At 35.0% G+C, this 25,489-nt stretch overlaps 1 long non-coding RNA gene across 1 annotated transcript; it reads right to left on the reverse strand.

The window, feature by feature from the left end:
• Positions 1-15,073: 15,073 nt before the first annotated feature.
• LOC133515883 (uncharacterized) lies at positions 15,074-19,180 on the reverse strand. The gene is made up of 2 exons (XR_009799124.1): positions 16,649-19,180; positions 15,074-15,359 (listed from the first exon to the last, which is right to left on the reverse strand). It is a non-coding gene; the product is annotated as an uncharacterized LOC133515883 (long non-coding RNA).
• Positions 19,181-25,489: the final 6,309 nt, after the last annotated feature.

Genomic DNA, 25,489 nt, shown 5'->3' on the forward strand with positions numbered 1-25,489 from the left:
AAAACTTTCTTTGATTTCACTGTAGTATATTGATAAAGTTGTATATATCTTAATATTCACAAGGTACAACTATTTTTATGTCATTTACAAGCCAGTAAGCCATTAAGTGTAAATGTGTTTTCAAGCTTTAGTTGGCTCTAAATAAGTTTTAGATGGGCATTTTCTGTCTGTAACCATATAAACAAACCATTTTGTATAATTTAGAATTTACAGACCCATTCTCTGGATGTAATTACAACGGAGACAAACAAGCATACGGCCTGCCTGATGGTAAACAATCACCGTAGCCTATGAATGCCCGCTACTGCAGAGGTATATTACATGCGCGTTACTGACCCTAAAATATAATCTAATTTTATGTTACGACACTTTAAAGTTAATTTTGAATACAGCAATCAATACTTTCCTCGGTAAATAGCCTTTGAGTGAGGTAGATAAAGGAGAATTTTCTTCATTGTAAAGCTACCATAAATATCAAGGCTATATGTAAGTACTTTAAAACTAAGTCTGGACAATTACTAGTAGAGTATCCTGTAGGTATTAAGTATTTGAAACTTATCACTTTGAAAATATAGATGGACTAATTTTAGTTATTACCACAGATCAAGAAATAGTAATATGATATTATTTATAACTAAATAGCTAATCTCATCTGCTTATGCGTATCTGAACGATGATGGCTACTACGCTAACAAGTGGCAAGGAACTTAGGTAGATTATGTGTTGAGTTATGATATATTTGTGAACAAAATATCTGGCATGACTTGTAACTTGTACTTCATTTTAAGGAGTAACATTTTTTAACGTTACCTACAATAAAACTGTACAGTGTGCATTGCGACGAAAAATGAAAACTATTTAAGCTTTCTTTTACAGCAAGACAATATGACAACCCGAGCATTTACATTTCAGACAATAATAATGTTATTGTTAAAGGATTTCAACCCTTTATTGCGATTATTAATCTAGCTACTTAGCGCAAGCGACTGCAACACGTGGCAGCATAACTCTAGTTGCATGGTTGCACAATTTACAGCACTTATTTCGCGTCGCGGGATAGTGCATCAACGGCGGTTCACCTCTTGTTTGATGCGGCGATGTTCCCCTGAAGTTTGGAGCTGAGAATCCGTAAGTAAATTGTACCGGATTTATTACATTAGGCTCGTTGATATGGTATATTCTTGACAGCATATCAAAGCTGACGTTTGAAGTTATTAGGAGTATATAACAGCGTGATATGAGTACGAATCATAAATTTGGGTTAAAGGGTTTACAGATATATTTTTTCCTATATGTTGTTTACATACAGCATTTCTTTGTCTGTAAGGGCAATGACATTGCGTACATTTTGTTTAAGGTATTTTAGGCTGCATTAACACCTATTAAATTACCTCAGCGTAACAAGAACCTCCTTTATATTTCATTATTTTTACAAGTCCTGTAAACTTTAGCTCAACCTTAAATATTTTTGCTCTTTAGTCCCTTATATTTACATGCGTAAAGCTACTTCCAATACTATTAAAGTCTTCAATCATTACATTGGCATCAACACTGTTATAGTAGAGCAACGTTATATATCTTTGACGATATCATTTTGAGATATGTATAATGACCGACTGTAGACCGAAGAGCGAAGTGACCGAAGAGCGTAACGACCGAAGTGCGAAGCGACCGAAGAGCGAAGCGACCAAAAGGAGCAAAGCAACCGAAGAACCAAATGACCGAAGCATTATAACCTCGACACTTAAAATGAAGCACATATAGCCTCGACGCTGCGGAAATGGAGGCCTCGATACGATTATTGTGGAATTGTATAGTACATATAACTTAAAGTGCGGCATATATCTTCGTCACTGCGACAGCTGCGACAGCGGACCCCTTGACACAATTATTGTGGAGTAATGATAGCATCCTCACTATGACGTGGGGCAAACTTAGCCTCAACACTACGACAGCAGAGCCCTCGACACAATGATTGTGGAGTAATGATAGCCTCCTCACTATTAAAGTGGGGTACATATAGCCTCGACGCTGTGAAAGCGGAGCCCTCGACACAATATTGTGGAGTAATGATAGCCTCTTCACTATTAAAGTGGGGCAAATATGGCTTCAACGCTGTGAAAGCGGAGCCCTCGACACAATGACTGTGGAGTAATGATAGCCTCTTCACTATTAAAGTGGGGCAAATATAGCTTCGACGCTGTGAAAACGGAGCACTCGACACAATGGTTGTGGAGTAATGATAGCCTCATCACTATTAAAGTGGGGCAAATATAGCTTCAACGCTGTTAAAGCGGAGCCCTCGACACAGTGATTGTGGAGTAATGATAGCCTCATCACTATTAAAGTGGGGCAAATATAGCTTCGACGCTGTTAAAGCGGAGCCCTCGACACAATGGTTGTGGAGTAATGATAGCCTCATCACTATTAAAGTGGGGCAAATATAGCTTCAACGCTGTTAAAGCGGAGCCCTCGACACAATGATTGTGGAGAAATGATAGCCTCTTCACTATTAAAGTGGGGCAAATATAGCTTCGACGCTGTTAAAGCGGAGCCCTCGACACAATGGTTGTGGAGTAATGATAGCCTCTTCACTATTAAAGTGGGGCAAATATAGCTTCGACGCTGTTAAAGCGGAGCCCTCGACACAATGGTTGTGGAGTAATGATAGCCTCATCACTATTAAAGTGGGGCAAATATAGCTTCGACGCTGTTAAAGCGGAGCCCTCGACACAATGATTGTGGAGTAATGATAGCCTCATCACTATTAAAGTGGGGCAAATATAGCTTCAACGCTGTTAAAGCGGAGCCCTCGACACAATGATTGTGGAGTAATGATAGCCTCATCACTATTAAAGTGGGGCAAATATAGCTTCGACGCTGTGAAAGCGGAGCCCTCGACACAATGGTTGTGGAGTAATGATAGCCTCTTCACTATTAAAGTGGGGCAAATATAACCTCGACGCTGTGAAAGCGGAGCCCTCGACACAATGATTGTGGAGTAATGATAGCCTCTTCACTATTAAAGTGGGGCAAATATAGTACCATGTCGACATCTCATTTATAAGAAAATATTTATTTAATATGTGTTTTAATTTTGAACTATTAATTAATGTGCATTATAAAATTACATTAAAACTTTAATCAACACAGTTAATACCGATTTTCTGTTTGATGAATATCTTGTTGCACAGTAAACCTAAGCTTCTAAGTACTCACGGAAAGGAGAATTATTATTAGACGGAGTCCACAATATTACACAAATCAAGTATATCTTTCCATAATATATTTCATTTTAAAATTATATTATATTATGTTAATCAAAGCTGTCTAATAATAACAAAGCGGGTAACTAACTGATGATCAAATTTAGGAGGCGACCACATCGATTGGACCCAAGACTCGACGATACCGCGATGTCCGATTAAAGCCTACTACCTAATCCGTCATGATCCATACGATAGATTCACTATGGCCCTCATATGGGGCATGGGGCGCACGGTATCGGAGCACGCATAGCACGTCCCGTTTGTATACGTCGATTAATGGCATTAAACACTTTAAACTGTCAGTCAGACTAAATAGTCTTCCAATGTCTTATAGATTGTGTATTGATTGACATTACTCCTGTATATTTATACCTATAGGTATCCTCATAAGACGCTCATTAAACTTGTTGGTACTGTGTATGTACATTTGCATAAAGACGCGTTTTGTTATCATTCATAGGCACTTATTACCAATCGGCAAGGATTACCATTGTTATCTGTTTTATTGTATGGTAGGGTATGGTTTGTATATTTAAATCTGTACGCGAAAGCATCTCGTAAAAAAAAAAAATTGTGAGTGAACATTGCATTTTATGCAATCATAAAATGAAATCTAAATAATATTATATTAGTAAATAATACTATAATAGTACGTATTACAATTATTTAAAGTTCAAATTGTAATCTATTTGTAGCCCCATACTTATTTTTTCCGTAATTAATTTATTCAAAAAAGAAGGTAGTTGTAGTAAGTGATTTCGTATGAACGTAAAAATTACTTACTTGATTTCTTAGGTAATAAGTTTATTACGCTAAACGAATATACCTACAATTTCAAATTGAAAGTTTAACTGCCATGTAAGTATGGCAAACGAGACTAGACTTGCCGAGCTGAATAAACATCAATTTTTCGTTCGAGGGTACGGCGGTCGGCAGTTCAAATAATGTTTTGATTCTATACTTCTTATTCAGCGCACAATAAACATTAATCGAAACACAATTAGGTACACATATTTAGAGGAACACTATTTTGGCGAAAATACGTGTGACTCGGACTAACACAAAAACATGTAAATGAGTACTGGAGGAGCGATGTCGAAGCAGGAACGCAGCGTAGCGAGTGAGAGGGACAGCGCGAACTTGTTTTTTAAATACTATAATCTCTAAAATGTGTGACTTGGACTGCACGATAACGTGTACTGCTGCTAGTAAATTATATTTGTTGTCTTGGATTTGGATACGAAGTATAATAACAATAAGACACATGTTTATTGTTATTCAAACCAAGCGTAAGAAATTTACACTAAAGGGGCTAGAAATTTACAGTTGTTCGGACATGACAACTTTTTGTTCTAACTGACAGGCCGACACCATCCGGCGGGCTGTTCATCAGTGGGCCCCTTACTTAGAATCAGTTTTAAGCCTACCAAATCAAGCAAAACATTTTTATAAACAGTTTATTCATAAATTACAAGTAATATAAAGGAACATTAAAATCTCAACTCTCAAGTTGACAATTACCCACCCAGCCGATTATCTATAATTATAATGGAAAGCTTATTGTCTATCAATATATAAAAAAATGTTATCCTCTTCAATAGACAAAAAGCTTGTTCCAAATATGCTGTTGGCCTTTCCATACAAAAAAAAAGTTATTTAGGCTTTGGAAATACTGTTTAAGGAATTCCCCAATTACTCAATTTCGGCGGTGGATGATTATGACTATCATTTAAAAATACAATTCGGCCATCGTCCATCATTATGCGCGCTCTGCATTTATGCTTGGCGCCTGTAGAACACTTCCAGCGTATGTTGGCATCCTTAGTTTGACGTCGGTATTCGAAGAACGTGTAGCCTTTGAAGAGAATGAGTTGATTTCCTTTCTTCGAAGTGATGTAGTGAACTGGAAAAGGTGCGATTATTTCGACTGCTTAGATTCGAGATAATAATTCAAACTTATTTAACTCCCAAGAACCTAGTTAAAATGTTTGTAAATTAATTTATTATTAGAATTAGAAGGCCACTATTTTCACTAACGTTAATTGTTACCTATAAGTGATATACTTATTGTACATGTAAGATTTATTCTCAAATAATACCTATATATTTCTGCAGTCCGATTTATTAAAAACTTTTTGTATAGTTCTGAAGTCGTGATAACTAGCATTGCTGACAATATTTTCTTTGAATTGTTTTCTGTACATTTTTTTAAACAATCTCGTGTTTTATTTTTATTTGTACATTTATTTGATTTATTTCTGCATATCGGTAATTTCTACTATGGGAACAAATAATGGGAGTTTTTTTTATACATATTCCGGCCACTCGACTTACTGCCAGTAGTAGCAGATGAAGAGAGGGATAAGGTTAGGTGGGGCAATAGACACTGTATAAGGATTTTCTACTAGTGTTTATCTTGTCCCGATGTTTCTTTTAACCCACTTAACCTTATCGGATTAAAAAACTATTTCCTGTCCGGTCAGATATATATTCCTTTTAAAGGGCAAATTTAAATAGAGTCTGTAACTATAATAGAATAAAAGGTTTCAAATTCGAAACTGCAAAAATAACTCTGGGACTGGTGATGATATATTCCAGTGGACAGATATTGCTGGTATAGTGCGCACTAGCCCTGTTGTATATGTTTGTAAGTAATATTAATATGTTGGTTCTCGAAGGCAAATGAGTATGAACATCACTGACGGTGATCAGTTCGCCTTGGTACATAACTACCTTAGCCCGGCAGCCTTTGGACCAATGTGTCGAACAAACCCAAGGGATCTTCGTGGACTTGAAGTCATGCCGAGTAACTGACACGTATAGTCCTTCAGAAGGAGCAGCTTATTTCCTTTTCTAGACATGATGAATTTCACTAAAACATAAAATTTACTGTTAAAACAACGCTAGGTTTTGCCACTTATGTTGAAAGTGCATGGACATGCACATGTACATGCAATAAAAAAACATGTTTTTTGTTAATTGTGATAAACTTCATACTAAGGTGGATAGGAGTTTAATAATAATCATAAGAACTAAGTAGCGCATACACGCGTTGAAATAAAAATTAAAGAGATATTAAACATAATAAAGAATTTTCAAACAAATACTTTTCAATAAAAATAGGTACTATAATGAGCTGATTTTTAATAGAGGCGACGCGATAGAAAATTCTACTGATATTCCACACATATTTATTTTTACTAGTTCCTATCATTTATGCTGAACAACATTACATAGTTTTACAATAAGATGATTTTTTATTTTGAGGATCACACACACCTTGCCACCGCTATACAATCAAAGTTACATAGCATACAACATACACACATACAACATAGTTACATAACATGAAATTTGATATGAACATTGAAGAAACATAAATCAGATACAGTCACGAACTTTTTAATTGTGGGGCTGTTTAAGGTTCAAGCTAATTTGGTAGTCAATACTAATACTCGTATGTATTAAAGGTATGGTATGAAATGCCCAATGTAAAGTAAACCCTAAATATCTCAGCAATTGAAGTCCGTGAACGTATTAGTTTTTCTTGCTAGATATTGTAATATAAAGATATTAGAGCGAGTCGCTCTATGGAGCGCTCAATTGTCTGATATCCGTTAATGTTCGTGCCAAGTTTCATGTAATTTAAGTATGCCGTTTTAAAATAAAAGCATTTCGATTGGCTGACTCCTAATAAATAAGCATATTGCTTTTAGAAGGTAGATGGTTATGCGCATCGTTTACGCTGATAATTTCTTCATGGAACATCACAACTGCAGCCCGACAACCCTTGGACCAGTGTGTGGAACAGATCCACCGGATCTTCGGAGGGGTGGACCGTTTCAATGTAGCTGAGTATGTGTAGTCCTTCAATAGCAGCAACTGATTTCCTCTTCTAGAGGTAATGAATTTTACTGAAAAAAGTACTTATATTAGTGTCATTTAAACTTAAGCAGCAATTGGGCACACCAGTGTCACGAACGCTACAGTGATTATTATTTTCTGGAAATGCTAGGAAGCTAAAGGTTGGTTTACACATAAAATCTAAGCCTGATTTAATTTGACCAAACATCGGTTTCGTGCTATTTTCAAAAGTTAAAAAGAGTACGGAAAAGAGTTCGTAAATGGAGAAATGCTCCTTTAAGTTTTGCAGGTAAGATGAGCAAATATAATATAAATGATAACATTAATTTAAGTAGATAAGTTGTAATTTAAAACAAAATAAATAATACAATGGTTAAAATAAACACATGACTGTAGTAGCTTAACAGCTTTCAGTTTACACAACTTTGGGAACAAATCAGATTATTATATTAAATATTTGTTACCAGAACACATTTAATTTCCTAAAATGCATAACCAAAATAATTAGACATAAAACGCATGCTATAGTAGATATAGTGGAGATGCAGTCGTAGCTAACACACGACCACTAGAAGGCATTATTTACATTTCTATATATTTCTCTTGGTACGTTTTCACCGGTGACCGCTATGACCTCATGATCTATCATGGTTATAGTGGCCCTACATCCCTTAAGGTAGTGCGTGGAACATATCCATCGGCGTTTCAGTCCTCGACTGTTTTGGTACTCGAAGTAAGTGTAGCCTTTGAATAGTATCAATCGCTTCCCTCGTTTCAACTTAATATACCGCGGCCTTGGATAGGCTGAAAAATTATGTAGTTTTACAAAAAAAATCTTTGGAGAGATTGTATGATAATATACCATAGAGAAAATTGCCAGGATGGCAATGGAATCGTCTCGATGATGGGCAGGCTTAGGGGCAGTACCAACAGCATTCTGGAGGTAATTGCAGAGAGGGTTGAGAATCCTATACTGGCGCATTGGATTCGCTAAGTTATAGGATTTTTGAAATTTAGAAAATAGGTTAGGTATTTAGTTGTAATACTAGTATTATATTAAGTACAAAATTAACATTAGTTCCTAAGTTATACTAATAAATATGGATGGTTGTAAATCTGAAATAAATATTTTCAATTCAATTCAATAAGAAAAAACATTTATTTAAAAAGTACAGTTATCAACTTTAAGACATTCATTTATAGGTTGCAATTGTGCCCAATAGCCTGTCAAGCCTGTATAAGGGTTGTAATAAATGGCCGCTATTTTGAATTTCTTTATTTTCGGTCATGATGATATTAAAATCCGAATTCACCTTTTCACCAGTGATTGTAATTTGATCCACCAAACCTTGTTGGTAGAGCCATTATAATTGTTGGTGGATTACTTCTACACCAAGTAATTTGGAAATCCAAGAAAAATGTATATCCTAAGGCTCCCAAAATTAATGCACACCTCCTGGGATTACGCAAACTCGGATTAGACGCATTGAGGACCAAATGTAGGTATTAAAACGACTTCCAGATTGCTGGAAATCAATATCTGAACACGCTTTTTTTTCGATCTAATTTGATTGGCTAAATATATATAGGCTAGGTTTTATTTTTTCATGAAAAGGCCTTGGGGAAATCATCAATTCTTAGACCTGATCACGATATTAACACACGATGTAAAATTACTAATAAAGCGAATTACCTGTATTTTATATAAATTAACAAACATTTTCCTACCTCAATACATATAATGTGTGGATTCAAAAATGCTGCTCATAAAATGTCGACAGATATGACGCCCCCTACCAGTTATCGGCTAACGTCCCATGTAACTCTTGTCACAATTTTAAAGAAAAGAAAAATATTGTTTGATTTAATCAAGAACGTAGGATGTCACTTGGGACCTTAAGGAATAATAAAATCTTCTTTTATATCAATTTCAGAGGAAGAACGAGACGCTGGTGAACTAATTCTAGTCTTCTGTGATTTCTTTTTATAATAGTACCTTAGAGAATTTTGTCTATTTCGTTCCCTTATTTCTTCTTGGATTTTCTTTGGCCATTTGTGAATTGGTCTTATTCTTCCGTCTTGTTTCCTTCTATTGTATTTTTCTTTTTCTTTTTTCTTGTACTCCTCGCAGAGTGCTGGGTCGCATAATATTTTTTCATATCTCGCACGTTGAGCTTGCCTTTTCTTTTGTAGAGTTTCTTCTCTTGACATTTTTTTCCTTTTATTCCTTTTGTTGCCTAAAATTATAAAAGTTATTTTATTTTGCTATTCCCTATACACGTAGCCGCCCATGTGATGAATATAAAGTACGAAAAATAATTTAATAAATATTAGAAAGGAATATCAAAGATGTAGAACAAAACTTTTAACCCAAGTAATTACAAAACTTCGATATAAATAAAAAATGTTTATCCCCCAGTGTTTTTTTACAATTTTACACATTGACTTTTTTTCATGTCTGACATACTCTTAGATATATATATATTTATGTAAAAATATGTAGATCATACTGAACATCTTTTACTATGAGACTTACCTCGAAAATGAAAACAAAACCGACTTAGAGACAGCCGATTTTGTTTCGACATTTCGGCAAATCGTATCGTATGTCAGTCTTTAATTCGCGCTTTCGTGGTTGGCTCTATAGTATAGTAAAAGTTGTTCAGTATGACGTACTTATTCACCCCTCAGATATAACAAAATAATCCTGTGTTTATTTTTCATTTTATAAGTTTGTTCTCTTTCTATTTATTATCCTTGTTTTTTCTGACATTTTTTAATAAATATAATTCCGTGTAGTTTAATATATATAATTAAAAAATGAAATAAACGTATTAAGACAAATCATACGAAAGTAAAAGTGAAGGTAGACTATTTTTTTGTGATAGTCAGTAAACAAGCAGACAAGTCGCCTGATGGGAAGCAGTCGTCGTCACCCATGGACATAAGCAACATCACAGGAGCCACTTGAGCGAATATTAATATACTTAAGGAGTATTTAATATTTTTTATTTTATTTTTGTTTCTACATTTATTGTTCCCTGTACCTTCTTCTTCTTTAAAATATGTTTCGGCTACTAATTCTGTTTTTCAGCCTCATAATTTTTTGCACTTTAACAGGCATTTCGTGAAGCATTTTAAGTTTTCCGGCCGCTTTCCTCTTATAGGTACAGTGTCTTCTTTTTCTTTATAATTCTCATAAGGTCCTGAGTTGCTTGCTATATTTGTTTTTCTTATACGTTCTGCTATCCTCTTCTTTTGTAGTTGCTCTTCTCTACTTTGTTTACGTCTTTGCTTTATTTAGTGACCTGTAACATCAAAGTCCTTGTATCTTTGAAAAACAGTTTTTATATTCGCAGAACCTGTGTTATGCAGTAAATAACTTTAAAAATTTAAGTGGGGGAAGGTATTTAAACGATTGTTAATGCAATGGGAATAACAACAAAGATTTTTAATACAATTTCTACTAATGCTCTTTTTGTACGTTCAGCAATTTAAATTTTTCGCGCCTGGTATAAGATACTGAAATACTTTGCTGATAATTTTCTAGTACCCAACGAGATTTGTTTTATTTTATGAAAGTAATTTAACGTGTGCTTTATTTCTTCTTTGAGAACATTTAATTCAAAACGCAAGCGAAGTGAACCTCAAGGTGCAAAATCCTTTTTAATTAAAATAAATTATATTACATGAGAATTTACCACTTTTTTACTACTTAGGTATAATTATTTAAAAGCTCCCTTCACCTTTTCCGAATGTAATAATTAAAGGAAGGTGCTTAAGGAGTTTTGCATTCTTCTTCAGATTCGGTTTTTGGAGACAGACATGATAAAGGTAACATATTTTTGAACTCCTCGTGTATTCTTTTCTTCTTTCTCATATAATAATTACGATAGTTAATTCTATTTCTTTCCCTTCTAATTTTTCGTAAACGTGGTGGTAATTCGTGAAGCAGTTTCATTTTCCCTTCTGCTTTCTTTTTAAGATAGCGTTGTCGGTCATACTCTTTCATCTTCTCATACAGTGCAGGATCGCTTGCTATCTTTGTTCTTCTATTACGTTCTGTTATTCTTTTCTTTTCTAGCTTTTCTTCTCTACTCACTTTTCGCATTTTTTTTCTTATGTGATCTGTAACATTAAAGTTTTTCTTTAACCTGTCTTGTAACTTTTAGACACCATTTAACTAAGTCAACAATTACACGATTTTCAGAAATTACGCATACCCCTTATTCAGTTTATTTTATCTCAAAACACTCTGAAAATAAATTTCAGGTCGAACCTGTGCCGACTTGCAACTAAAATTCCCATACAAATTAATATGGAGAAATCTGACCAGACATTAATTTGATAATTTTTTATTGGTTTTCTGTTCGCATCGAGATTTTTTGTGAAATAATTATTATACGGCAGTAGTATATGCGATTGATACGAAAAAGTTATGAAAAAGAAAAAAATATTGGGTCATTTTCATGCATTGTATGGGATAATCGCATGAAAGTCGGCACGGGTTGCAGTTACAGAAATGACCTGAAATTTATTTTCAGAGCGATTTGGGATAAAATAAACCAATTTAGGGGGTATGCGTTATTAATTTCTGAAAATAGTTAAATAAGAGACACCCTAGTAAATATACAAAACTGTTTATGAAATTCTTAATTTTAAAATAAAAATAAAAGAAATATTTAACAGTGTGATTGCTTTCTATCCTAAATGTACATTAACAAAAAGAAATGAACTTGTTAATGATCAAATTCACTACTTATGTGGTTACTAAAACTAAAAATCGCCGACAGTTTCGCCATATAGTGATAGATCTAAATATGTCATGCATAATATATGCCTCAAAATTAAACTCAAAATATTACTTTGCTACAGGTAAGCAAATTTACATGCAATCAAATACAATTAAGTTATAATAAATCATAGCAACAGGTATAAAATCAAACCAAATCAAATTTTAAGGCTGAACAAGAAAACTATACCTACAGTATAAAATTAATTCCACATTAATATATAAAGTAGTATAATAATGAAAAAATGACAAGTTAGGTAATTTTATGCATTATGAATACTTTGATATTCATCAATAGAGTAATATAGCCTATTTATAAAATCATCTCACTTTCCTGTCAAATAGTCTAATATCGTCACAATCCCTTAAATCTTTGGTCAAATTACTATAAATCATACTACTATATTACTTGGCATATATAGTTTAATTGCATGATTACTGAAACTTTTGTTTATATTAATCCTGAGTAATGTTAATTTATGTATATTTTTTATAGTTTTAAAACGAATACGGGACTTAATCGCGTAAACTTACGTTTATTAACATCTATTGTATCAACATCTTGCTGGGCGTACGTTCCACGAACGTAATGTCATGTTCGAAACGTTAGGCCATATAATAAACGTAAGTTTACGCGATTAAGTTCCGTATTCCTTTTAAAACTATAAACGAAAATCGTGTTGGTTTAAATCAATATATTTTTATTACGGTGGACATACAAACTTACATAATACGATACTATGGTAAAAATTTAATTGACTCTATACGAGTACATATTAATATTCAATGTGTGATAGTTACTCTAGAGCAACTTTCTATGATCATAAGGGTTTTTTTTCGAGGGAAGAGTTTATATGGACGCCATTTCCTTAAGCCTCAATACAATTGCTTATTATAATAATATATACGGATTCAGAGATGTGACTTATCTAAGATAAAAGTATCTAAGATACAGATACAAGATACAAAATACGTATTTTCATCTTGTATTTGAAATACTTTTTTTTTAAATATCTTGTATCTTGTATTTAGATACTTTCTATTCGTATCTTAGTATCTTGTAAATACTTTTTGCTAAAATACTTTTTATAATTAATTTCACTGTTTCATTTTCGAAACGCATGCAGTGTGTTCGTGTTGCAGCTTTACATTTCTACCTACTTTGAAATTTGTAACCATCTTTTAATGTGAACCGCGAAAATCAATCGAAGTTCACATATTAGAGTCTGCACGTCACAGTGGCAAGACGTGGCTTTCCATTAAAAAAGGGTCCTTATTCACATGTAGCATAAGGACCCATTATTCATGGAAAGCCACAGACAGTTGGTTTAGTCTACTGTTGTCGGATCGTGGCTACGACGCCATTTACTTAGTACTTACTAGGGATTCAGTATTTTCCAAAGAGTTTCGGTTTTTAGGGACCCGTAAAGTTTCGCCATGTACGTTTGTTTGTACGTCTGTCTGTCCGAGGCTATGCTCCGTGATTGTTAGTGCTATAAATCGCCAATTTGGCATGGATATAAAAATCAATCGTGACGAGAAAAAAATTGTAAAGCACATATTTTTAGGGTAGAGTTAGACGAAGGTAAGATTGCAGCGATTTCTTGGACAGTCCTGAATTTTGGTATATATGTAAATTAAAGGCCCCTTATTCATGTCCATACCATTTGACATTTGGGGTCCTTGAGGAATCGCAGCCATCTTGGAAATATGTACCATCCTGGATAAATTCGCGTTTTGCTCAAAATCTACGTTATCTAGGAAAATATGGTGTAAGACAATATTAAATACTATTAAATTATACACAAAAATGTCCCCGATATCTTTGCGAAAAAAATACATCTTGTGAAAGAAAATACTTGCTGAATCTAGGTTTAGCGCACTTCCAAGGGAATGTCCCTTTTAATAGGTTGTAAAGTGCAAGAGGAATTTACCGATATGTCATTTTTAAAAATCTGGCAAGTATCCTAAGCTACAGGGTGTACTGAATCATCAGTACTTAAACACATAACCTTACTTTCTGGTGAAGTCGCAGTCAAGTAAAATGTTGATATTGGGGTAGATCATGTACAAATGTACAAAAAAAAGTGGAATTCATACCCCTCCGAGTTTCCTGTTAAAAGAATGTCCCCTGAAAGTGTATAAGCGCTAAACCTAGATTCAGCAACTATTTTCTTTAACAAGATGTATTTTTTTCTATAAAAATACCAGTAGTCTTAGATATCCTTAATTTATACATTTGAAAAGTTGTCCGAGGGTGACAATATTTGCTATTGTTTTTTTTTTTCATTATGCAGTGCGGAATGTTATCAACGGTAGAAAATGTTTCAGTTATCGATTGTAGACAGTGACCAAACGGTACATTATTTATAGCCAAAAAGGTATGCACAAAATATATCCAAACATTTAAATAGTCGAATTAAGTATACGTTTATAGGTTACAATATTAACCGGAGTCTTAAGTATGTGTAAATATTTATCTGTTAAGTATGTCGTTATCTCGGGACCATGAAATCCTAGGTCTTAGGAAGGCGTACACAGAGCTGAAACCAGAAACACAGAATCTCTTTATACAGGTGGCGGATACCATCTCTGAGCGCTATGATATATACGGAGAAGGTCCCCGCCTGGTGCAAATACTATTGCAGCACTACTTATGGCTACATGGATAAGAACTAAGGTCAGAGGCTATTGATTTATATGTTCGATAATTGGATATGGGAAGAGATTAGCGGACACCTACCGGGTAGAATCAGTTTTAGAATTGTGAAAGGCAGGCCCCACAACGCACGCACAAGGCGACAATAGGGCAATATTTTTGAGCGGCTGTGAGGTTGACAGGTGAGTCTGCGGTAGCCAGATCCCGGTAATCTGTTCAGCAGGTAGCCGGCGTTAGGTATGATACTTTACACTTCCAACCTGGAGCATAAGCAGGTTCCGCCCTTGAGACTCCACTTTGGCGGGCCAGTTAAGGCAAGGTCAGAGACGAGGACCACATAAAAGGGTCCTCGTGAATAGGGGTCCACTGTGCCGCTACTCACCGTCAGCTCCTCAGAAGTTGCCGTCGAAGGCGTATTCTTATAATGCTCATCAATACTAGCGCAAAATACAATCGGAATGTTTATGAAACTTGAAATTCTACGTAAAATTACTTACAAACTTATTTATGGATATTTTATTCTATATGTTTAACAAAAATTGGAATCATTAATACAATTATATTATATTTTAATTTCGTCAATGTATATGTTCAGGATTCACAAAGATGATAGAGTCATCTATAGTACGTATTGAGGCGCGACATCCCCGCGTGTGGTGTGACGAACAGAACCAGTAGACGACTGGGGTGTTCCCGCGTTTAGTGCGGGTGGAGAACTTGTAGCCATCGTACAGGATCTGGCGGAGGCCTTTGCGTGACGTGACGAAAACGGCAGCTGAAAAAAGGTAATTGGTTATTAGTTTCAGTTGTGGATGCTATTACCGTTATTTAATCAATCAATCAATTTATTTATTTATAGACAACAATGGTCCACACAATACAAATTATATTAACATAGGATTAAAATAGACATTACAATAAAAATTAAGTTAAAGTTTGTTATAAATTAAATATTAAAATACATTAAATTACTTACATAAAATCCGTCAGTACTAATCAATTACTGGCACCCGTACCTACGTGAACACTTATACAGTGATTCAAATAGGGGCAGTCCAGCCGGTCTGCGATCATTGCTAGGACGCTGTTGCGGCTGGCGCGCACTCTGCTGAGCATCGCGATGCATCGCCGCGCACCGCTTGCGCAGAGTGGCGTAGAAGCAATCGGTGCGCGCATCCGCGAACATGCTCGATGCACTACAGTGGCGCGGCAGCCGCAACATCACCCTGAACGCGTTATTATATTGGCCGCGTAGGGAGTTAAACGACTTTTGAGTGAAATGAGCCCACAGATTGTTAGTGTAGAAGGAAGTACAGTACGCCTTAAAAAGGGTTATTTTTACTATAGTTGAACAACGTGCAAATCTGTGGGCGATCATGTTCGCTCGTGCCGCCAACGACTTACGCTCCCGCTTTTGTTTTTATATTCGGCTCTTTTTAAGAGCCGAATATAAAAACAAAAAAAATAACGTTTACATATTGATGAATATGTTATCCTGTTACACGAATGTTCGCCTTTTACTTTACCCAGTACACTACCGTGTCAACGTATGTGTATGCAACTCTGATACTTACTGAGATTACAGTGAAAGCATTTTAAATAATGGTTTTAATTATCTTTATATTCATTGTAAAATGCACAAAACGAAACAACGCATTTTTTGCAAGTGATATTATTACACTCACTATGTACATTACATATATTGAAAACTTATTTAAAAAAACATGTATAGCCTATACAGGAGTAAGTTATGAGACTAGATATAATACTTAGAAAATGGTACTAAAAATAGAATTAGCTACGAATGAAACTCAAAGTAAATATAATGCTATTATACAATATGTAAAGCCATATAAGTATATTAATTTTTAACTAGAATAATGATACTCGTTAAAAATTAATACAAAAATAAGCATTATATCAATTACGGATTAGATTAAATCATAAGATAACAAAATCAACATTTAGTAACAATTACTTACATTATAACAAGTAATAATATATGAAATGGCATTATGGCAAGTGTAAGATAATTTTATTATAATTATATTAAACATTACACACTTATTGAAAACATATTGGACATGTAAGTAAGTCTATGACTATACTTTTGGAAAATGCCACACGATTGGTTTTATTTCTATTCAAGGTGAATCGTGGTTATGTTCATTCCTAACTGTTGTGATTCTATCACCAACAGTATAAATTACAGCCCGACAGCTCTTGTGTTGCCGGCGACAGTACCATCTGGTCTTCAGCTCGTTGTATATCATCTTGTGGTAGTGCGGAGTGAATATGTAGTTCTGGTAGAAAAGGCGCCTGGATTTACCTTCCCCATATATTTGGTAATATTCACCTGTAAAGACAGTTATGACAGTGTCATTTGTCTTAAGATTTAGGGGCTCACAAGAAAAAAAATGCCACAGAATAATTAAATTTTGATACGTTACAATAAAGATAATTAATGAAGAAAATTAAATGGAATATAGTACATTTCAATGCAAGTGTGCCAAGTGTGTCATTATTTACAAGTCCCGAGATGTCTTCCATAGACCCGGGGCGAATAAAAGACACTAGTAAGTAGATTGAATGACGTAATGTACACAATAAAACAAATATTGGTTACGAGAGTAAATATTACACTTACAGACCATTATAGTAAGGAATTTTCCGATGAACTTGAATAATATTGTTAATTCAACACTATACACTACGTTTAGCGATGATTTATATTACAAAAATGAATCACAACAACCCTTTTCAATCAAAATTGCTATTTAAATTGAATTATTTTGATACAACTTAATCCAATTTTAATTGAAAATACTGAAAATAGCGGGCGCCGGTTTACGTTTTAATTTTTCTTTTTTTTTTCTGTGAATGACAGCTAACATGACAATGATAATTTCATTCGGTAAAATAATAAGAAAAATTTTAGGGAAATATAATTTATAACATTTTATTTAAACAATAACAAATACATTTTAAATTTATATCGTTTAATAAAATCTTTGGACGTAATAACCGTGTAATAGCGGAATAAAAATATATATAAAGTCTTTAGATATCCAAACTCTGCGGTGTGAACGTATGGATTACGGTCTGAAAAAAAAAACGCGACAGTACCATCTGGTCTTCAGTACGTTGTTTACCATCCGGTGGTAGTGTGGTGTGAATATGTAGTTCTGGTAGGAGAGGCGCTGGGATTTACCTTCACCGTATATTTGGTGATAGTTATCTATAAAGATAATTGTTACATTGTTATTTTTCATAACATAACTCTTAAATTATATAAGTTCGGTCAGGTAAACAAAGTAAATTCAACAGCTTGCATAGATTTTTGAACTAAACCAATATAAGTAGATAAGACTACCGATTAACACCGATCGGCGTCGAAACCCTTCGTCACTTTTGTAATTACAACAATGATTGCGATATTTTTATTTACAGTAAATGTATAAAAAAATACATTAAACCGACGGCATATAACTACAGACCTAAGTCTTCTGAAAAACATTAATCTTTTTCAAATGCTCTTCTTGACCCTTTCTAGTTTTCTGGATTTCATCATAATGTAGGTACATAGCTTATAGTTGGGTCAGTGCATTATTGAACACCACGCCTATTGTGTGCAGTGAGTTATCGTAAACCTTATCGGAAAGTACGAAGGTTGATATTGGGCTGTGGCAACGCGCGTCAGTTGACGTCGATGGCAGCTAACGTGTTAAGAGTAGTACTGTGAAAAGCATAGATTTATAACTAGCCTAGATGCCTAGTCTGTACATCCCTAGTGAAGCCATTTCGAGGGCGACATTATGTCGCCCTCGTGTCATCGTATCCGAACGGCCCTCGCAGTACTCAAGGTCGAGTTGGTTTGTGTACACCTATACAAAATACAAGAAAGATGGTTGTTTGTGCGGTGAATTGGTGTCACAACACATCAGTGAATAAAAACAAACCGCCTGATATAACATTTCACGCGTAAGTATCCAGTTTAATGTGATATTTTTACGTAATTGTAAATACAAGAATCCAAATTTTCGTCAGCCGCCATTACTTATAAATGTTGCCAGGTGATATGAATCTTTTTTCCTCCAAATGAGGCATGACGATTACATTGATAAAATTAATATGCTTACTTTAAGTTCCTTGTATGACTATAGAAAATATTCTTTTTTAGTTTTTCATTCTTTTATTTCAAATTATGTTTTGTCTTTTATAAAATTACAGTTTAAATTCATATTTTTATTTTGTGTGATATTCGTTTTAGATTTCCGACTGATCCGCTTCTGTCTGCGAGATAGATGGAAAAAATTAGATTAAATAGGAACGATGCAATATGGAAACCGACTAAACATAGTCGAATATGCTCTCGCCATTTTGATGAGCAAGTAAAGTAATTTTTATTTGTGGAACACAGGTGTTACCAGTTAAGGTCTGTAAAAACGAAACGCAACTGTCACTGTCGCACTTATATGGAAGACTGATAGAGAGACACAAAGCGTTTCGTTGTCGAAGCAATAGCGATTGCAACCTTGGCTAGGCCGGCAGGTACAATTACTAGTACTGACGATAAATAGTTATTTGTTTTACAAGAGGGAAAGTTGTTGTTTAACCGCTCGTGCTAATTAGCAATATTATCGAGCTAAGTAGATAAAGATCCCAAAATTTCTAAAAATGGAATCTTGAGCGTTGCGAGGGTTTCAAGTTACGAGAGTTAAACAAATTTTGCCCCAAGTGAAACACAAAACTTTTCACCATACCAACCCGAAGAAAATATTAAATGTAAGATATCAAATAAAATCAAACCAAATCTAATCCATATGATCGTCATTAAATATTTATCATTTAAAATCATTATTCCAAAGTCAATTCTACCAGCTATTATTTGTGCACATTTGTAAAATAAAAAAATAAACGTTTTTTATTTAAACATTATTTCACAAAGTACAGAAATGCAAAGTCCTTAAAAGAAACCTTGAAAGCTTTTGCTATAAATTTAATATCTACATACACACTCCCAAATGATTGATAGCCAAGTATAAGGATGTGGTTAAAATCCATCTACTTTAAGGGGAATAAATGAACTCTGGCAACCCGTTTTTGTATATATGTGTGTGTCGCTGAGCGTAAGACACGAGCGTCGCACGCACACATCGATCGTGTTTCGGCTTCACTTTTGGCAGATTAGCCTTATGAGGACTAACTGTCTATGTGTGATAGGTCAGTGGTGAAAAGCATGTTGGCACGCACAAACTCTTGCTGCCACACCCTTCCGAGTACGAAATTGTGAGTTTAGCGCCGGGAATGATCGTCTTGTGGGCCCATTAAAAAAAAAGCGGCCAAGTGCGAGTCGGACTCGCCCATGAAGGGTTCCGTACCATTTATGACGTATTAAAAAAAAACTACTTACTAGATCTGGTTCAAACCAATTTTTTGTGGAAGTTTGCATAGTAATGTATATCATATATTTTTTTTAGATTTTTCATTCTGTTATTTTAGAAGTTACGGGGGGGGGGGGGGGGACACACATTTTTTTGGAAGTGTCTCTCGCGCAAACTATTCAGTTTAGAAAAAAAATGATATTAGAAACCTAAATATCATTTTTGAAGACCTATCCATAGATACCCCACACGTATCCTAAAAAGTTCAAATTGTTAACTTTAAGTTACTTCTTCCCAATTAATTTTCTTTACCTCGAAACGATTTTGGGTCAACTTCAAAAACAAAAAGGTCAGTTTAAAATATTTATTTCTATAAAACTTGACTATGAGATGATATAAGGCACAAAGTCCAAATGTTTAAGAAACTATAGGTAATTATTTTAATTTAGTCCGCTTGGGTCTTCCTAGCTGTTTGGTGTATTTTCCGGATTTTAGATGATTTCTGAGAGTCCTCCGAGGTATGCCGTAACGTGCAGCCGCTGTATGTTGAGTCAGTTTCTTACTTAGTACAGCATCCATTGCGGCGCGCATATTGGATTCAGACCAAAGACCTCGCTTTTTCTTTCCAGAATTGGAGGCATACTCGTATTTAACTAAAACAAAAAAGAATAAAATAGTAGATTATACAACCCTTGGGCACAGGCTTATCAGAGGCAATTTATCAGTTACCTCGAAGATAAAAAGGGCATTCATACCCGAGTTATGAACTTCTTTATGAGGAAAAAATACAAAAATATCAAATATTTAAGGTTATTTTACCGTATTTATTCCAGATTACCGAATTTTGCGCTGTGGAGTGCACCGGCCGCCAGCTACAGCAGTGCACTGCCGCTTACAGCAACTTTACGACCATGACAAGTGAAAACAAGGTTTGCAATCCAGAAGCCGCTGTCATTCCGCCTGAGACCTGTTTACACAGTTCTCAATTATTTGCAACTTGTAAACACCGTACCATTTTGTGTGTACGTCAAAAGGGACAAGTTTAGAAAACATTAATTAAAATTGAAAAAAAAATAGAATTAAAAGTAGTTTGTAACTATATAAATGTACAAGCAAGGTATGTAATCTGAACGATGCTAGTATTTTGAGTTTATATATAAAGGAGAGGGCTATTAACGCGATAACGCAAAAATTCACAAGTTAAATTTAAAATATTTATTTTGACAAAACTTGATAATAAGAAAAGGTACGCTTAGTGTTTTTATGCATGTGCATACCGTATGCGTGTGCGTAGACGACGCATGCACGTTGTAATATAAAGATCCTTATGAGACTATAAGGCACACCGCGTGTGACGTGCACGTGCACGACTCCAACATTTTAGCGCACGCACGTGTGCACGTATACGCACACGTATCTTGTGTGTTTTGGCCTTTTTGTAAGGCACAAGGTTTAGAAACTAAAAAAATAAGCGTCATTTATTCTGTTTCTTAGGCCTTCCTAGCTGTTTAGTGGATTTTCCACTTCTTAAGTGATTTCCGAGAGTTCCTCGCGGTATTTTGTAACGTATAGCCGCTTGACGTTGGGTCATTTTACTTTTCATAACAGAATCCATTGCGGCGCGCATAGTTGATTCAGACCAAAGGGCTCGTTTTTTCTTACTAGAAGGGTTGACAAACTCATATATCACTAAAAGAAAGAAGTCATTTATAGGCGAAGGTAGTAGATATAAATGTATATTTTATAAATATAATTATATAGTAAGAAGGAACATGACGTTTAAGAATAATAACTGCTTATTGGGTCAAACGGTTTATTAGCTTGGACCCTATTGTAGGTAATAATAAAAATATGTATAGAATTCTTTAGGAGAAAATGAACTAATACTTGAAGGACACTTTGATCTTTTTAATACCAGAGATAAATGAACTATCAGGATCCAACCATAGGATCAGTTTAGGCCTTAACTGAATAACCGAACTGGAACAAAAAATTATTAAACAATACATTAAATGGCAGCACTGGAAGAAATACCTTACTTCTATGACAAAAAGTTTTATTTAAATAGAAATATAATTCGTGGATGCACACGCTTTATTGCCCTTTGAGTAAATACATTCTTTATCTCCGTACCGAATGTAAAGTATCTATCATTCTCCAATAAAAAAATTAGAGAGTGAATTATACCTTGTAACGTGAACTATAGAGATATTCAGACACGCGGTAGCGTGTCAAGCCAAGTTCAAACGAAGAGAACTGGCGAGGAAGCGACTGTCAATCATATTACACGGACCATTTGGAGCCACTCTTGAACCCTACACGTAACTTTAAATCTACTAAATATAAACATGAAACTTGGTTCATTTATTAGGACCCTTAAGGCTAACTAGAACCCCAAATTTAAAACACAAATTTCATACAAACATCTAAAAATCGGGATTTTTCTCACTGACTGACCTAACATCAAAAACCTAACCTACTGCCAGATGATCAAGAAAGTTCAAATTTGGCATCCAGCTGGGCAATTTTGTGGTTACGAACCTAAGATAAAGAGACAGTATATTTTTAACAATCTGTAATATGTCCGATCTCTAAAACAGCGCTAAACACTAAGCTATCCCAGCATTACTTGAGCAAGTCGAGCAGGCGGGAACTGTAATTACATCCCAAGTGAACTAGAACTTGGCACCCATATAGATCTCAATTATTTTGCTGGCGAAGTCAACAACAACGCATATTCTAAATATTGAACTTGGGTCTCATTTCACATTTATGTAGCCTATGGACACCTGCAATACCAGAAATATTACATGCGCTTGCCGACCCTTTAAAAACCTGTACACTCGTTTTGATTGGATACCTATTTATATTTCTAAAACTATTAGGAATCAGCACCGAATATACACAGAAATCTCAAAATTTTGTGATCACATAAATCACATTATTATATGACTCACAAATTAGTGGTTATGTTCAGTCTTAAATGTTGTTATAACATCATCAATAGTATACAAACAAGCCTTGCACCCCCTCGAGTGGTGAGTTCCACAGTACCAACGGGTCTTTACACAAACTCCTAAGTTACGTGTCAAATGCTTGCTGTATATGTAACCGTTGAGATGGATCTTGCGAACTCCACGCTTGGTGGTCACGAATTCGGCACAATCTGAAAGTAAGAAGTGAATTGTTTAACTATGGTTAAATTATTTTGTGAGTTGATAATACGCTGACAGTGTTTTACCATAAACGTCCTGATTTGATACTGATACCCTCGATTTTTATACTGCTGCGCCTTGCCACGCATAACTAATGTAAATGTCATTAGTAAACTAGTTGAAAGTTGGAGATTATTGGACAAAAAAACGGTAATAAAATGAAACTTGCTTGCCTGCTTGGTCACGCGCACGCCCGCTCCCGCGCGTGTGTGTGCGTCAAGCTTACACGCCCGTCTCAGCGCAGACACGTCACGAGTGGATGAGCGTCATGCAAGTGAATGGCTATTACAAACTTTTGCACTAGACAACTACCCGCTCTCGTTTTGTTTTAATAATAATATTTTATTTTCAGTAATAACATTCTTTTACAAATAAAACAATGTTATAACTTATTTTATGAATCTACCTATGTTTAAACTTAAAAAAAAAAAAAAAAATATTTGTTTGTCTTACCATATCTCAGGACCATGGGGTCTCGGACCTCTGGAAGGCGTGCGTGGGGCCAAAGCCTACAATACAGAGGCCCTTAAAGACAAATTTGATATTATGTACCAGCTAGAACCCATTCACGGGTACAAATAGATACCCGTAAATCGGTCCCAGCTGGCTATTAATATAAATGTTCAGTGATAAGTAAGTCAAAATACACTTATGAATAAATTCTTCACACTTGCACCTCTTTCTGCATCTGACTGTACAATAGGTAAGTATTTCACAAATACAATAGCAAGCAAACTGCTAGACGTAACTAATGAAGAATTACTTACAAATATTACTTTCAAACTTATTGCCTACACTTACCAATAAGCTGCCCCTCCGAATTATCGGATATACTTTCGTTTATTACTTAATCACAATCACTAACAAAACTAAAGAGTTACAATTCAAAAATCTTATTTATCATCACAACACTAAGAAATACCAGGAATGTATCTCTTGAAACAAAACACACGATATCGCTAGCGACTATCTTGCTCGCTCTTACGCGTTAGTAAATCCGGGGATAATTAGACACAAAATATTGCGATATAGCGTCAAATTCACATCGAACCCACGATGATATTTTTACCCGCTGTAATATTTTTACCCACTGCGAATAGGTAAGGTAAAAAAGAGGGTAACAGTCATAAAAGCTGGCAGCGGGTGCAAGGGCAGGTATACAAAAGGGTCCCTTCATAGGAATTTCGAAGAAGGGTCGCTTGCATCTGTCATTTATAAGACCGACGACCCCCTGACAACTGACGTATGTAGATCCATTCGTTGTTTGGTTAGGTCCGACAATTATAGCGTTATTATTGCGCTTGGATATTTTGGTGACTGGACTTTACTATATTTAGCTTTTCGAATTGTGACTTGCTGAAATCCATGTATATATCTTTAATGTATATGATTTTATAAACTAATAATTCGACTCATCCTTTTCCTTTCTTGTTCCGCTGTTTTTGTATGTTGGTCAGGTAGCTGTTTAGCTGCTGATGAACCAAGTCCAGTATTATTGCTGGCTCCGGCTCTCGGAGACCACCTGAAAACATACATATTTCTTAGTCCCATTCAGAATTAGGTACATATTTTAATGGGCCCTCAATATTCTACTCAAATTACTGACTAGAAGGATGCATATCATGCTTTAGATATGTATAGAGTTACTTACGCACATATCGAAACTAATAATATAGCTAGTTATATACAGGATGCCCAGTAATCAATGGGTAACCTTCTAACCACCGACAGGGAACCTCAGGCTGATCCAGATAATGCACTTAAAGGTCTAGTAAAAGTTTCATGAATTTCGAGATAATCGAAATTTTCTGCCTTTTTTACCTTACTGCACTTTAATTACTATTTAGGCCATAACTTTGATGTAAACCGCAAGTGTTATATAAGCTATTATGTACCCGGTCTGTACTAATGAGTTCGTCTATGAGTTAAGTTTGAAAAATTAACACAATGTTACCATTTTATTCATTAAAAATATAATCCGTAAAAATTCACGCCTGTCTGGAAATGCCAGTCTTTTGACAATTAGGTAGTGCAGGGTCGGGTGTACAATCCGGATCCAACTAATGTTTGTATCTTAAATCATATCCGACGGATTTTTCGTATAATTTGGTCTTGAATTGCAAATTGCAAGGTCTAGTGCAGGGGCGTTCATGAATGTTAAAGGTTAAGGTATACTTAGATCATTTCATCACATTAAGGTTATTGAATGACATTCAGTTTTGCTGACCAGTGAATTGCGTAGGCAATTAAATATTACTATAGAGAAATAAGTAAGCTTAGAGTATTCACTCCATACATAGATAAAA

This window comes from Cydia pomonella, chromosome 3 (assembly GCF_033807575.1).
Source record: "Cydia pomonella isolate Wapato2018A chromosome 3, ilCydPomo1, whole genome shotgun sequence".
NCBI lineage: Eukaryota > Metazoa > Arthropoda > Insecta > Lepidoptera > Tortricidae > Cydia > Cydia pomonella.